Raw genomic sequence first — 14684 nt, 5'->3', positions numbered from 1 at the left:
CTTAAAAACCAAAGGAGATGAATCATTTTTCAAATATTTAAAGCCCAGCAGCATATGAAGGAAAAAGTAATTCTTTTTATACTAAAAAAATAATTTATTCTAATAAAATTTATTGTTACCCAGCCTCCAATTAGATTAGACATTTGCTGAACTTAGGAAATTTCTGAGAATGCAGCAGTATTGATGGGAACGTTTCTGGACTCTGGGTTGATGTTTCTAATTTTTGAAGAATTTTTCTAACATCATGCAGAACAGTACTAAATAGATAAGTAATTGTCATTTCATTCAAGTGAATACAACTTTAATATATTCACAGGAATGTTGATAGATTATCCCTGCTCCCCCAAAGAAACAACCTTTAGCCCAAAAAAGTTTTCCAAATAAATTCTTTCAAATTTCTAAGAACATTTTAAGATAATCCCTATGCAATACAAATTACGCTAAACTATACTTAGTTTTCTTCCGATTTTCCTAACAACATAACAATGAACACATCTGTACATAAATCATTGACATCTCTGATTATTTTCTAATAGTAATTCCTAGAATTAGAGTTATAAACAAAGTCTTAAATATTTTTTTAAGTTTCTTTGCATATTGCCAAGTTGCTGTGTGGGAGGGAAATACCATTTTATATAAACAGTGCCTAAGAATGCTTTTATTCATCAAAGACTTTTTAACTTTGCCAATAAACAGAGTATAGCTTATTTTTTAAAATAAACATTTCTCCAAAAGTATATAGAAATATGAAAACAGATGTATTAAAAATTACAGTGATCCTCTCTGGGTTATGAAATTGCATGAATTTTTATTCTCCTTTTGCTTTTGAATCTTCTGAGGAAACAAACTCATTATACACTTCAACCTCTCCCTACATAACCACTCCATCTCTCCCACCACCACCCCCATATGGTTTTTCAACCTAATTTTGCTATTCATGCTATTCAGTGACCATACACTCACTACCTTGAGATAGTTTGTTTATCATCGAATTTTGTCTTCTATCATTTGTATGTCCATTATCATCAAATTCTCTTATTTTTCACTTCACACTGTCTGGTTTCCTTTCAAAGATTCTCTCCCATCTAAGCCTTGAGTCCATTTCTAACATAGTGATTCTCTTTATTTTAATTTTGGACTATGAAAATAAAATCTTAACTAGTTTTTATGACTCTGATCTTTTTCTTGCATAATCTATTACTAAGTTGGACTGTTTTCCAAACCATGCTTTGATCATCTCATTAACTCTTAAAAACCCATAATAAGTCACTATTACTGAATTTCCATTCATGCTTAAACTGGCTTTTTACCTAGACAGACAAAAAAACAACAAGAATAGCAACTTGCTTTTTTTTCAGTTATTTTTCCTAACAAAAGCCTACTTTGTGGTCTTACAAAATCACACAATGAGTAATTAAAGTATTACTATTAAATATTTGCCTGTTTATTTAAGATTTTTTCATATTTATGCTCTATCTGCCCATATAAAATTAAATGCTCAAAAGCAAAATTTTAATATTCCCATAGAACCTAAGTCTTTACCCTAAACTTAATGCAAATAATCATTCAGTTCAGTTCAGTTCAGTCGCTCAGTTGTGTCCGACTCTTTGTGACCCCATGAATTGCAGCACGCCAGGCCTCCCTGTCCATCACCAACACCCGGAGTTCACTCAGACTCATGTCCATCGAGTCAGTGATGCCATCCAGACATCTCATCCTCTGTCGTCCCCTTCTCCTCCTGCCCCCAATCCCTCCCAGCATCAGAGTCTTTTCCAATGAGTCAACTCTTTGCATGAGATGGCCAAAGTACTGGAGTTTCAGCTTTAGCATCATTCCTTCCACAGAAATCCCAGGGCTGATCTTCAGAATGGATTGGTTGGATCTCCTTGCAGTCCAAGGGAATCTCAGGAGTCTTCTCCAACACCACAGTTCAAAAGCATCAATTCTTTGGCTCTCAGCTTTCTTCACAGTCCAACTCTCACATCCATACATGACCACTGGAAAAACCATAGCCTTGACTAGACGGACATTTGTTGGCAAAGTAATGTCTCTGCTTTTGAATATGCTATCTAGGTTGGTCATAACTTTGCTTCCAAGGAGTAAGTGTCTTTTAATTTCATGGCTGCAGTCACCATCTGCAGTGATTTTGGAGCCCAGAAAAATAAAGTCTGACACTGTTTCCACTGTTTCCCCATCTATTTGCCATGAAGTGATGGGATCAGATACCATGATCTTAGTTTTCTGAATGGTGAGCTTTAAGCCAACTTTTTCACTCTCCTCTTTCACTTTCATCAAGAGGCTCTTTAGTTCCTCTTCACTTTCTTCCCTAAGGGTGGAGTCATCTGCATATCTGAGGTTATTGATATTTCTCCCAGCAATCTGGATTCCAGCTTGTGCTTCTTCCAGTTCAGCATTTCTCAAGATGTACTCTGCATATAAGTTAAATAAGCAGGGTAACAATATACAACCTTGGCATACTCCTTTTCCTATTTGGAACCAGTCTGTTGTTCCATGTCCAGTTCTAACTGTTGTTTCCTGACCTGCATATAGGCTTCTCAAGAGGCAGGTCAGGTGTTCTGGTATTCCCATCTCTTTCAAAATTTTCCAGTTTATTGTGATCCACACAGTCAAAGGCTTTGGCATAGTCAATAAAGCAGAAATAGATGTTTTTCTGGAAGTCTCTTGCTTTTTTGATGATCCAGCAGATGTTGGCAATTTGATCTCTGGTTCCTATGTCTTTTCTAAAACCAGCTTAAACATGTGGAAGTTCACGGTTCACATATTGCTGAAGCCTGGCTTGGAGAATTTTGAGCATTACTTTACTAGCGTGTGAGATAAGTGCAATTTTGCGGTAGTTGAGCATTCTTTGGCATTGCCTTTCTTTGGGATTGGAATGAAAACTGACCTTTTCCAGTCCTGTGGCCACTGCTGAGTTTTCCAAATTTCCTAGCATATTGAGTGCAGCACTTTCACAGCATCATCTTTCAGGATTTGAAAGAGCTCAACTGGAATTCCATCACCTCCACTAGCTTTGTTCATAGTGATGCTTTCTAAGGCCCACTTGACTTCAAATTCCAGGATATCCGGCTCTAGGTGAGTGATCATACCATCGTGATTATCTGGGTCATGAAGATCTTTTTTGTACAGTTCCTCTGTGTATTCTTGCCACCTCTTCTTAATATCTTCTGCTTCTGTTAGATCCATACCATTTCTGTCCTTTATCCAGCCCATCTTTGCATGAAATATTCCCTTGATATCTCTAATTTTCTTGAAGAGATCTCTAGTCTTCCCCATTCTGTTGTTTTCCTCCATTTCTTTGTATTGATTGCTGAGGAAGGCTTTCTTAATCATTAGTTTAGTAAATTATCATTTTATTTGAAGACAGATAATTTTGTTACAGAATTTAAAAGCGTTTTTTCTTTTCATTTTATTGTGTTAAAGTTAGCATATAACATTAGTCCAAGGTCCACAATACAATATTTCATATACATATATATAAAGAAGTGTTTACCATAATAAGTTTAGTTAACACAATCACCTCATATAGTTATATTTTCTGTGTGTGTGACGACAATTTTTAAGATATAAGAGATTTTTTATTGTGTTACATTTCCAGAAGCTGGAAGTATAAGACAATTGTTAGGAACATGAAAAGTTGTAGTGCCATGCAAAGGAATCTGTCTACTTCAAAAACTCAGCTATAAAAGTCAAGTTCCACATTTTTGCCTCTATGCATGAGTTCTTACTGAATTTGACCCAAGATTGACATAGATATTTTGTCTCTCAAGTTTATCTCATTGAATTTTGTTCACCTCTTGTAAGATTTTCTTAATACCAGCTCCTATTCATATTTCTTTACTTTGCTTCTACTTTACAAGCAATACCTCTAGTTCTACCCGCCCCCCCGCCTTTAAGCCAATCTGCTGTCTTTGGGTTTTTTATTTACTTTCTCAACACATAACAAAAATTGAGCATTTGTATAAAACATCTCAATTTCCACATAGTCTACATTTCTAAAGTCACACTTTTGTAATTATCTATTTACAGCCCAATCTCTTTTCGCATGTCAATTTTAGAAAGTCAGACTTCATTTTTTGTGTGCACCATACTCTTCTATTTCAAGAATGTAAACATAATTGATCAAGTTGCAATATGTGTTTATATATGTTTTTAAAAAAATTATATACGATGCGCTGGTTTGTTTACTTAGCAGAAGATACTGGGCTTACTGGAAAAGTAAATGTGCAGATACTAATAAGAAGAAAAAAAATTTCTTATCCAATAGCAAGGCATATTTTCCCTGTGACAGGCAGAATAACTTCCCCCTGAAGATGTCCATGCCCAAATCCCCAGAACTCCTGAATGTGTTAGTTTACATGGCAAAAGAGAATTAAAGTTGCAGAAGAAATTGAGGTTTCCAGTCAGCTGATTTTTCAATAGGAAGATTATCCCAGATAATCCAGGTGGGCCCAATGCAATCTCAATGGTATTTATGAGGAAGGAAAGCAGAAGCGAGAGTGGGACATGTAACAATGGTAGAATGGTCAGAGGGATGCAACGCTGATTGTGCTGAAGACAAAGAGGACCATAAGCCAAGCAACGTGAATGACCTCTGAAAACTACAAATGGCAAGAGAACACATCTTCCTCTGGAGCCTCTAAAAAGAAATGCTGCCCTGTTAATACCTTGAATTTAGCTCATGAGCCTTGTGTCAGACTTCTGACCAATAGAACTACAATATATAAAGTTTGTGGAGTTTTTAAAGTTACTAGGTTTATGATAAATTTTTATAGCCTTAATAAAAAACAAATATATAACATCCTTTCAATTCCTGTCCAAAGCATTTTTGACATATTAGACAATCTTGTCTGAAATTCTTAGCAAATGCCTGAAGGAAACTTCTCTGCCCCCAATTACTCAGTTGGACATGAATTTACTTAGAAAACTTTTTTGGGCTAAAGGTTGTTTCTTTGGGGGAGTAGGGATAATCTATCAACATTATGGAGATGTATTTGATACTGCTATTCCTGTGAATATATTAAAGTTGTATTCACTTGAATGAAATGACAATTACTTGACTTATCTATTTACTGCTGTTCTGCATGATGTTAGAAAAGTTCTTCAAAAATTAGAAACAGCAACCCAGAGTCCAGAAATGCTCCCATCAATATTGCTGCATTCTCAGTAATTTCTTAAGTTCAGCAAAGGCCTAATCTAATTGGAGGCTGGGTAACAACAAATTTTATTAGAATAATTTTTTTCTTTAGTATAAAAGGAATTACTTTTTCCTTTATATGCTGCTGGGCTGTAAATATTTGAAAAATGATTCATCTCCTTTGGTTTTTAAGTGAAATGAGCTAGAGAAGAGATTACAAGAGTGTTTCTTTGAGTTGAGCTGTCCTCAAAGATTATTTGAGGTAGTTACTCCTGATGAGTTATTCAATTGGCCCTCTGTGGATTTTCAGCTCAATTCACACTGTTGGTAATTTCAAACCAATCAAATTTCCTGTATTATCAATTATAGGATTTAGTCCTATCTCTAAAGAAACTACCCAGATTCTCTCTTTACATACTCCCATGTGTGGACAATTCATCATTAAGACTAGTCTGTACACATCCACTTCAGTGAAGTGAATTATAAAACAAGACAGTGAAGCTATTAATGACAGTTACTTCCATAAATACTTCAAATGCATTATCCTGATGACGTTTCTGAAGGAAAATCGACCAAATGTATAAATCTCCAAAAGACCCAGAGAGATGTGTAGATGACTAAGGTGCCTTGTTTTCAGGGGAAAGTTTCTAAGAAGACATTTCCATAATTAGCTTCTGGAATCAGTTATCTGTGATTCTTCATACACTGCCAAAACGTTATTATCTTTTTATGCTAATGTCTCCATTTAAGCATCTCCATGCTGAACAAGAAACTAAAATTTTAATGTAAGTAGAGGAAATTCAAAACAGGAGTCCAAGAAATACAGACAAATTGGACTGTGAATTTCATATAATTTAGATAGTCATACTTCTGTGAGACAGCAACTTTAGGACTCTGGAAAAAGGAAAAGAATTGGAATCAAACTGGAAAAGCATCAAATTCTCAGATATGAGTTAAAATTAATGTCACCAGATTTAACTGGGATGGAAATCAAAAGATACTGTCCTACAACCAAATGGTAGCATGGCAATTTTTATAACAATCACAACAGAAGAAGGAGTGCACAGCTATTTAAGATAGACATGTTGCTGTCTGTCTTATGGGCCTCCACTGGCCCATCTCTGAAGGAAAGTTTGGTCTTTGCTTTATCCAGAGGAATACAGGCTTTCTGTAACCTGTTTTATCCCTATGAGTCTAGTGAACATGGTTGTTGTTGTTTAGTTGCTAACTCGTGTCTGATTCTTTGGTGACCCCATGGACTATAGCCCACCAAGCTCCTCTGTTCATGGGATTTCCTAGACCATCAATAATACTACAGTGAGTTGCCATTTCCTTATCCAGGGGATCTTCCAGACCCAGGGATCAAACCCTGGTCTCCTGCACTGCAGATGGATTCTTTACTGCTGAGCCACCAGGAAAGCCCAAACATAGTTGTTACTCATTCAATATTTTTTGAATAAATGAACAAATTTACAGATGGTCCTCAACATGTGATGGCTTAACTTAAAATTTTTTGACTTTTCAGTTCAGTTCAGTCACTCAGTCGTGTTCGACTCTTTGCGACCCCATGAATCGCAGCACGCCAGGCCTCCCTGTCCATCGATGGACTTGAGTCTGAGTGAACTCCGGGAGTTGGTGATGGACAGGGAGGCCTAGCGTGCTGCGATTCATGGGGTCGCAAAGGGGTGGACCATGGTGCAAAAGTAATATGCGTACAGTAAAAACTGTACTTTAAATGTTGGTCTTTTCCTTGGCTGGTGATTTGTGGAACGATTCTTTCTTGTGATGCAGGCCAGTGACAGGGAGGTGCAGTTACCAGTCTACCCTTGATCAACAGGTTAAACAATTCACACACTTAAAGCCATTCTGTACCCATACAGCCATTCTGTTTTTCACTTTCAGTATGCTATTCAATAAATTACATGGGATACTCAACACTTTATTAAAGTATAGACTTTGTGTTAGATGGTTTTGCTCAACTTAGCCTAATGTAAGTAGCTGAGCACATTTATGGTAGGCTAGGCTAACATACATTGCTCAGTAGTTTAGGTGTATTAAATCCATTTTCCACTTAAGTTATTTTCAACAACAGTGGTTTACCAGATGAAACTCCATCATAAATCAACGAACATCCATACTATAATCTGGTGATACATGTTTCAGTCAAGAGAACTTTGAAATTTCAGTTATTTCTCTTTCCTAGGTGGATCTGTCTCATAGGATTTGACTTGTTCTGGCTCATGTAGCACTCCAGTATCCCTTGTTAATCTGCCTTCCCTCTCCTGCATCACAGGCTTAAGAGCACATCTGAATGCGAGGAGGGCATTGTGAATAAGAAAACCATATTCTACTGTTTTCAGTGAATTATAGTTGCTTTTGGGCATCCCTTGGTGCCTCAGTGGTTAAAAAAAATAATCCACCTGTAGTGCAGGGGCCACAAGAGAAGTGCTTTTGATCCTTGGGTTGAAAAGATCTCCTGGAGGAGGGCATGGCAACCCACTCCATTATCCTTGCCTGGAGAATCCCATGGACAGAGGAGCCTGGTGGGCTACAGTCCATAGGACTGCAAAGAGTCAGACACGACTGAGTCACTGAGCATGCATGCTTGATATTGAAGATATTTAATATTCTGATATTTTAGCAGGATTGGATTTAATAAAAATTTATATTTTTACTCAAAGTCAAATGTAAAATTTGCAGAAATCCTTTCCAAAGCTACAACATCCATAATAGGCTCTTTTTAGGCATATATATATATAAAGTAATCCAAGGGCAAATCAGAACCTGTAAGGCCTTCATGACTTCCCTGGTGGCTGAGACGGTAACGTGTCTGTCTACAATGGACCCGGGTTTGATCCCTGGGTTGGGAAGATCCCCTGGAGAAGGAAATGGCAATCCATTCCAGGACTATTGCCTGGAAAATCCCATGGACAGAGGAGCCTGGTAGGCTACAGTCCATGGGGTCGCAAAGAGTCAGACACGACTGAGTGACTTCACTTCACTAAGGCCTTCATAGTCATTTTTATATTTATCCACCAAGTGTTTACTGAAGTTTGGAAAAGGAGAAGTGAACCAGACTTTTTTTTTAAAGTGTGAGTCACTGCATTTTTCATTTCACATGTGTACGCTCATTTCATTAATTTAATGCTTCATGTTCTTATCAGTCGCTAAGTCGTGTCTGACTCTTTGCAACCCCATGGACACACGCCAGGGTTCCTTGTCCTTCAGTATCTCCCACAGTTTGTTCAAACTCATGTCCATTGAGTAGACAATGCCATCCAGTGCTTCTAGGTATTATTTATTCCCGAGCTTCCCAGATGGTACAATGGTAAAGAATCAGATGCAGGAGATGAGGGTTCAATCCCTGGGTCAGGAAGACCCTTTGGAGGAAGAAATGGCAACCTTCTCTAGTATTCTTGCCTGGAAAATTCCAAGGACAGAAGAGCTTGGCAGGCTACAGACTATGGGGTAACAAAGAGTTGGACACAACTGAGTATACAGAAATGAATATGTTATTCATTTTGCAGGTGAAGAAATGAGAGAGTAAGTATCAGAGGAGACACAACTGTCAGGAAGCTGAATTGGGATCTCCATTTATGGCACTTTAAATCCAATGTCCTTGAATATAAGTACAGTGATGCCCCAATGATTCACTGAGTTTGTACAAAGGGTAGGTCCATATGCACTGAGAAAATACTTTAATTAATTATATGTGGATTCTGTATTAGGTAGTTTTAGTTTGCAAAAATGAAAATATAGGTACATAAAAAACTACAATACATACAAGCTGAAACTCCAATACTTTGGCCACCTGATGTGAAGAACTGACTCATTGGAAAAGACCCTGGGAAAGATGCTGGGAAAGATTGAAGGCAGGAGGGGAAGGGTACGACAGAGGATGAGATGGTTGGATGGCGTCACCGACTCAGTGGACATGAGTTTGAGCAAGCTTTGGGAGTTGGTGATGGACAGGGAAGCCTGGCGAGCTGCAGTCCACGGGGTAGCAAAAAGTCAGACATGCCTGAGCAACTGAACTGAACTGAAACAACTACAATAAGTAATAGAATGTTAAGGGACAAATAGATATGTCAATTATAGTCTATATGATAAAATCTTGTTTAGGTGAAATTATAACTTGAACGTCTGCATACCTTTGTTCAAATTCTTACATGTTTTATCCATTAGACGTAGAAAAAGAAGATTGAATCTAAGTGACAGTAATAAATGGCTTTCCAAAGCCAAATACAATCATGACCTGTAATATTCTAATTATCTCATTTTTGGTTCCTGAACAGTGCGTTAAGAAGGTCATACAAACTCCTGTTCACATTTTTTTTTGTTTGTTTGTTTTTTCATGTGGTTGTGTTTCTTTACTCATCTTTTACACTTGAACTTGAAGAAGCATAGGAGGAAGGGTCAGGCTGCCAGAAGTCCCTTCAGTGTGTTTTAGAAGCACAACTGCTTAGTCTCAGGCTGTTGGCACAGTCGTAGACAGGACACATGCTTCTGCAATTAATCTTTCTGATATACCAATGAGACTTTGCAGAACAGAAAGATTTCCACTAGTTACTTGCTCTTTTCACTCATTTCTGGCCAGTCAGCTCGTCAAATAAGCCAGAAGAACTCTGACGGAAAGCCAAAAAAGGGGCTAGAGCTATCAGCATTTACCTCTTCTCAGTATGATCATTTCCTCCAGGTCGCTGAGTTTGGATGGATCCTATTCGATGAAATAAGGTCTATGTATTATTACTTATGATAATATATATATGTAATATTCACACTGTGCCCATATGCCGTTTGGATATACTGTATTTCTTCTATGTTATTCTATGTAGTTATTCTATGTGTCTGTTTACATGCATGTATACCACCCTAAAGGAGACCAGCCCTGAGTGTTCTTTGGAAGGACTGATGCTGAGGTTGAAACTCCAGTACTTTGGCCACTTCATGCGGAGAGTTGACTCATTGGAAAAGACCCTGATGCTGGGAGGGATTGGGGGCAGGAGGAGAAGGGGACGACAGAGGATGAGATGGCTGGATGGCATCACTGATCAATGGACGTGAGTCTGAGTGAACTCTGGGAGTTGGTGATGGACAGGGAGGCCTGGCGTGCTGCGATTCATAGGGTCGCAAAAAGTCAGATGCGACTGAGCGACTGAACTGAACTGAACTGATACCTTTCTAAAGCAAACCATAGCAAAGTTTAAAACATAGAGATTGACTTTCCAAAGTAGATCATTAGGAGGGAACATTTTCATCTATTTTTAGAAAGGACAATAATGGTGTTCAGAAGCTAAATGGCAGGGAGCCATTCCCTCTGGGCCTCCAGCAATTATTCATAGTTTTGCTAGCTCTGAGGGAGTTCAGCTTTGTCTTTTCTGTCATAGAAGCCTCTTTATACCTGGATGAAGATAGAAATTCTGGGGGTACCAGCAAGAATGGAGCCTGTATACTCTGACCTTTATGTCAGAAGCAAGTGTACAACAGCCAGAAAAAGAAATAAATGTAAACATTTCCACTGTTACTGCATTCTTCAGTAAACAAAGCTTTATTTTATTGAGTTATGTTTATAGGGGATAAAAATGTATTCCTGATCATGAGAAGATTGAGAACATATTACTTTTGCACTGTCAGGAAAGTTGGAAAGCCTAGTCTCAGTGACTAGATGAAACAGTAGTATCTCAATGTCGAGCATTGTACAAAAGCTCTGTGTAGAGCAGGGAGGCCTTTACAATGAGTCCTGGGGCTCTGGAAGGCTCCTGGCTTGAAAGCCTGTCCATTGAGAACAGGGGCATGGAAAAAGTAATAAGAAATGAACCCCAACTTCTGCCCCTCAAGCTCAGTGTGATATTGAGACAAATAGAACCTCCTGTTCCCAATAGGCAGGGGTGGATAAAATAGGTCTTCATTTCTCATTCCAAGGGAGGTGGGAGGTCTTCCTGACCCACTATTTTCCTTCCTGAAATATGACAATTCCCTTCTCAAAATCATGCGTCCTTCTCACTCGTCTCATGCTTCACGAACAAAGGTGGGAGTTTCTTTCTGTTGAATGCTTTGGACTGGGTCTCAGTTTTACTACTTTTGCCAAGATGTTGCCTAAAGCTATAATTAGTATTTCCTCTTTGTGTTATTAAAGCTTTGAGTTAGAAGAGTAGATTTTGAACTAAGTGCAGGACTATGTCTTGTTCTACTTTATACTTCCCAATTTCCGCCATAGTACCTTGCACATTTTAGTTTTGTAGTAAATATTTTTTTTTCTGATTCCATTTTACATGTGTTTATATCTATTCATTTGGAGAAGGAAACGGCACCCCACTCCAGTACTCTTGCCTGGAAAATCCCATGGATGGAGGAGCCTGGAAGGCTGCAGTCCATGGGGTCACTGAGGGTCAGACATGACTGAACGACTTCACTTTCACTTTTCACTTTCATGCATGGGAGAAGGAACTGGCAACCCACTCCAGTGTTCTTGCCTGGAGAATCCCAGGGACGGGAGAGCCTGGTGGGCTGCCATCTGTGGGGTCACACAGGGTCGGACACGACTGAAGTGACTTAGCAGCATATCTATTCATAGAAAAGTATTTTGGACTTTAATTCTGCTTTGTAGGAAACCATGCTATTTTTATACATGTATACACTAGAAGACTCATAAAATAGCATGGTTTCCTACAAAGCAGAATTAAAATCCAAAATACTTTTCTATGAATAGATATGCTGCTAAGTCACTTCAGTCATGTCCGACCCTGTGTGACCCCACAGACGGCAGCCCACCAGGGTCCCCCGTCCCTGGGATTCTCCAGGCAAGAACACTGGAGTGGGTTGGAGAAGGAAATGGCAACCCACTCCAGTATGCTTGCCTGGAGAATCCCAGGGACGGGAGCCTGGTGGGCCGCTGTCTATGGGGTCACACAGAGTCGGACACGACTGACGTGATTTAGCAGTAGCAGTAGTGTATACATATTCAACATCTCAACACATTTTAAGACCAAAACTTTGGATATTTACCCCAGCTTATATAGTTCCAGAAAGTCAGACGTGATTCTAACTTCTTTCCGAACCACAGAAGCAACATGAGAGTCTTGTGATTGAGTTGTTATTGTTCACTGAAGTATCTCAAGTGCCAAGAATAGTTCTTGGCATATAAAAAGTATTCAATGCTTTTAAAATTATCATTATGAATATTTGCAGTTGTACATAGCAAAACTTGGGTACAATGGATATTTCTCATTTATTTTTTCTCCATTTACTGTTTATAATTAAACAATTCACAGGAGAAATTCTTGATGGGTCAAATACATATCCAACTGTACTACAACCTAAATCATAGACCATAGAAGACGTATAGTCAAGTGATGACATCAATCAATTTATTATGGATCAATTTTCAGCCAAGCATCCCCCTAAACCTGTCTAATGTTTTGGCAAGATACTTGAAAGGACTCACTAAAAATTTATTAGTGTAGCTTGAATTTTTTTTTTTTTAATTCTCTGGCTTAACAAAGAGAATACTGTTTGCCCTGTGAATATATAGATTTTATAGTTTAACATAGTAATGGTTATGCTTGCCAAGAATCACAGTTTTAAATGAGCTTTTATTAAAACCATTGCTGTGTTTAAGCTTTCATTTTATGTACTGCATTTTTATTTAAAACTTATTCTATTTAAATTTGTCTAACTTTTATAATCAAAGCTTAACTTGAGTACTGCTTTGGAAATATATTTTGTATCACTTCACGCCTTCTTTGCAATGAATCTAGTAGTTTCAGTTAATTGATACTGATTTTGAACATAGCAATATGCAAACTTTACAAACAGAATTCACATTAGTATTAAAGATCATAATTCTTTCATATGTAATATGGGTAAGTCAAGATACAGCTTTGAAAGACTAAGCATTTCAGACACTGATTCAAACTTCAAAATTACTAGCTTAGTGCAGTAGCCACAGAACCAAATGGACAATTTTGTAACTTACTATATGTTATGAATTTAAGGATTACTTAAAGTTTATAGAAAGAACCAAACAGTAAAATTTTAAACTGAGAACAGGAAAGGTGAACTTTAAACTCCAACTCTGTGCATAAGAGAAGCTAGTTATTTATATGGGCCAAAAATATAAAAAAGGCTAACCCTATATTTCCTTTCTAGATGAAATCTGTTATAAATGATGACAGCATATTTATTAGTATTATTATTTTAAACTAGCTTCTTTTGAGAATGTCAAAAGTGATGACATCATTCTGTTTATGAATAAGTTAGACGAAGTGAGTTTTGGTTCCTTCAAGTGTCATTTTCTAATAAACATGTTATTTCTTTCCTTTTAAACTTTGTTGAAGTATAACTGATATACAAAACATCACACACATTTAATGTTTACACCATGAAATGTTTCACACCCATATACCTGTGATACCATCATTACAATCAAGCTATTAAACATATCCATTATCTCCAAAATTTCCTTATGATTTTGGGTGAGTGTGTGTGTGTGTATGGTGTTTATGTCTTGTGGTAAGGACACAATATGAGATCTAGCTTCTTAATATATTTTAAAACACACAATACCATATTGTTAACTACAGGTACCATGTTTTATAGCCAAGATTTGGAAATAACCCTTATATCCATCAACATACGAGTGCATAAAGAAAATGTGGTACAGATATAGATATTATAGCCTTGAAAAGAAAATTCTTCCATTTGCAACAACCTGGATGAAATAAGGATATCATGCTAAGTGAAGTAGGTCAGTCACAGAAGGATGAGAATTGCATATGTGTGTGTGTGCTTAGTCAGTCAGTCATGTGCAACTCTGCATCCCCATGGACTGTAGCTCACCGGGCTTCTCTGTCCAAGGGATTATCCCTGCAGCAATCTGGTGTGGGTTGCCATTTCCTACTCCAGAGGATCTTCTTGATCCAGGAATCGAACCTGCATCTCCTGCGTCTTTTGAATCGGCAGGAGGATTCTTTACCACTGGCACCACCTGGGAAGCGCATGGAATAATTCATGATTCCTAGACACCATATTAAAAAGCAGAGACATTACTTTGCTGACAAAGGTCTGTCTAGTTAAGGCTATGGTTTTTCCAGTAGTCATGTATGGATGTGAGAATTGGACTATAAAGAAAGCTGAGCACAGAAGAATTGATGCTTTTGAACTGAGGTGTTGGAGAAGACTTTTGAAAGTCCCTTGGACAGCAAAGAGATCAAACCAGTCAATCCTAAAGGAAATCAGTCCTGACTATTCATTGGAAGTATTGATGCTGAAGCTGAATCTCCAATACTTTGGCCACCTGATGCGAAGAGCTGACTCATTGGAAAAGTCCTTTATGCTGGGAAAGATTGAAGGCGAGAGGAGAAGGGGATGACAGAGGGTGAGATCGTTGGATGGCATCACTGACTCAATGGACATGAGTTGGGAGTTGGTGATGGACGGAGAAGCCTGGCATGCTGCAGTCCATGGGGTTGCAAAGAGTCGGACAAGACTGAGCGACTGAACTAAACTGAACTAACATTTAGAAAAGATA

Source organism: Bos mutus, chromosome 1, assembly GCF_027580195.1.
Source record: "Bos mutus isolate GX-2022 chromosome 1, NWIPB_WYAK_1.1, whole genome shotgun sequence".
NCBI classification, from domain to species: Eukaryota; Metazoa; Chordata; class Mammalia; order Artiodactyla; family Bovidae; genus Bos; species Bos mutus.
This window is presented reverse-complemented; position numbering follows the sequence as displayed.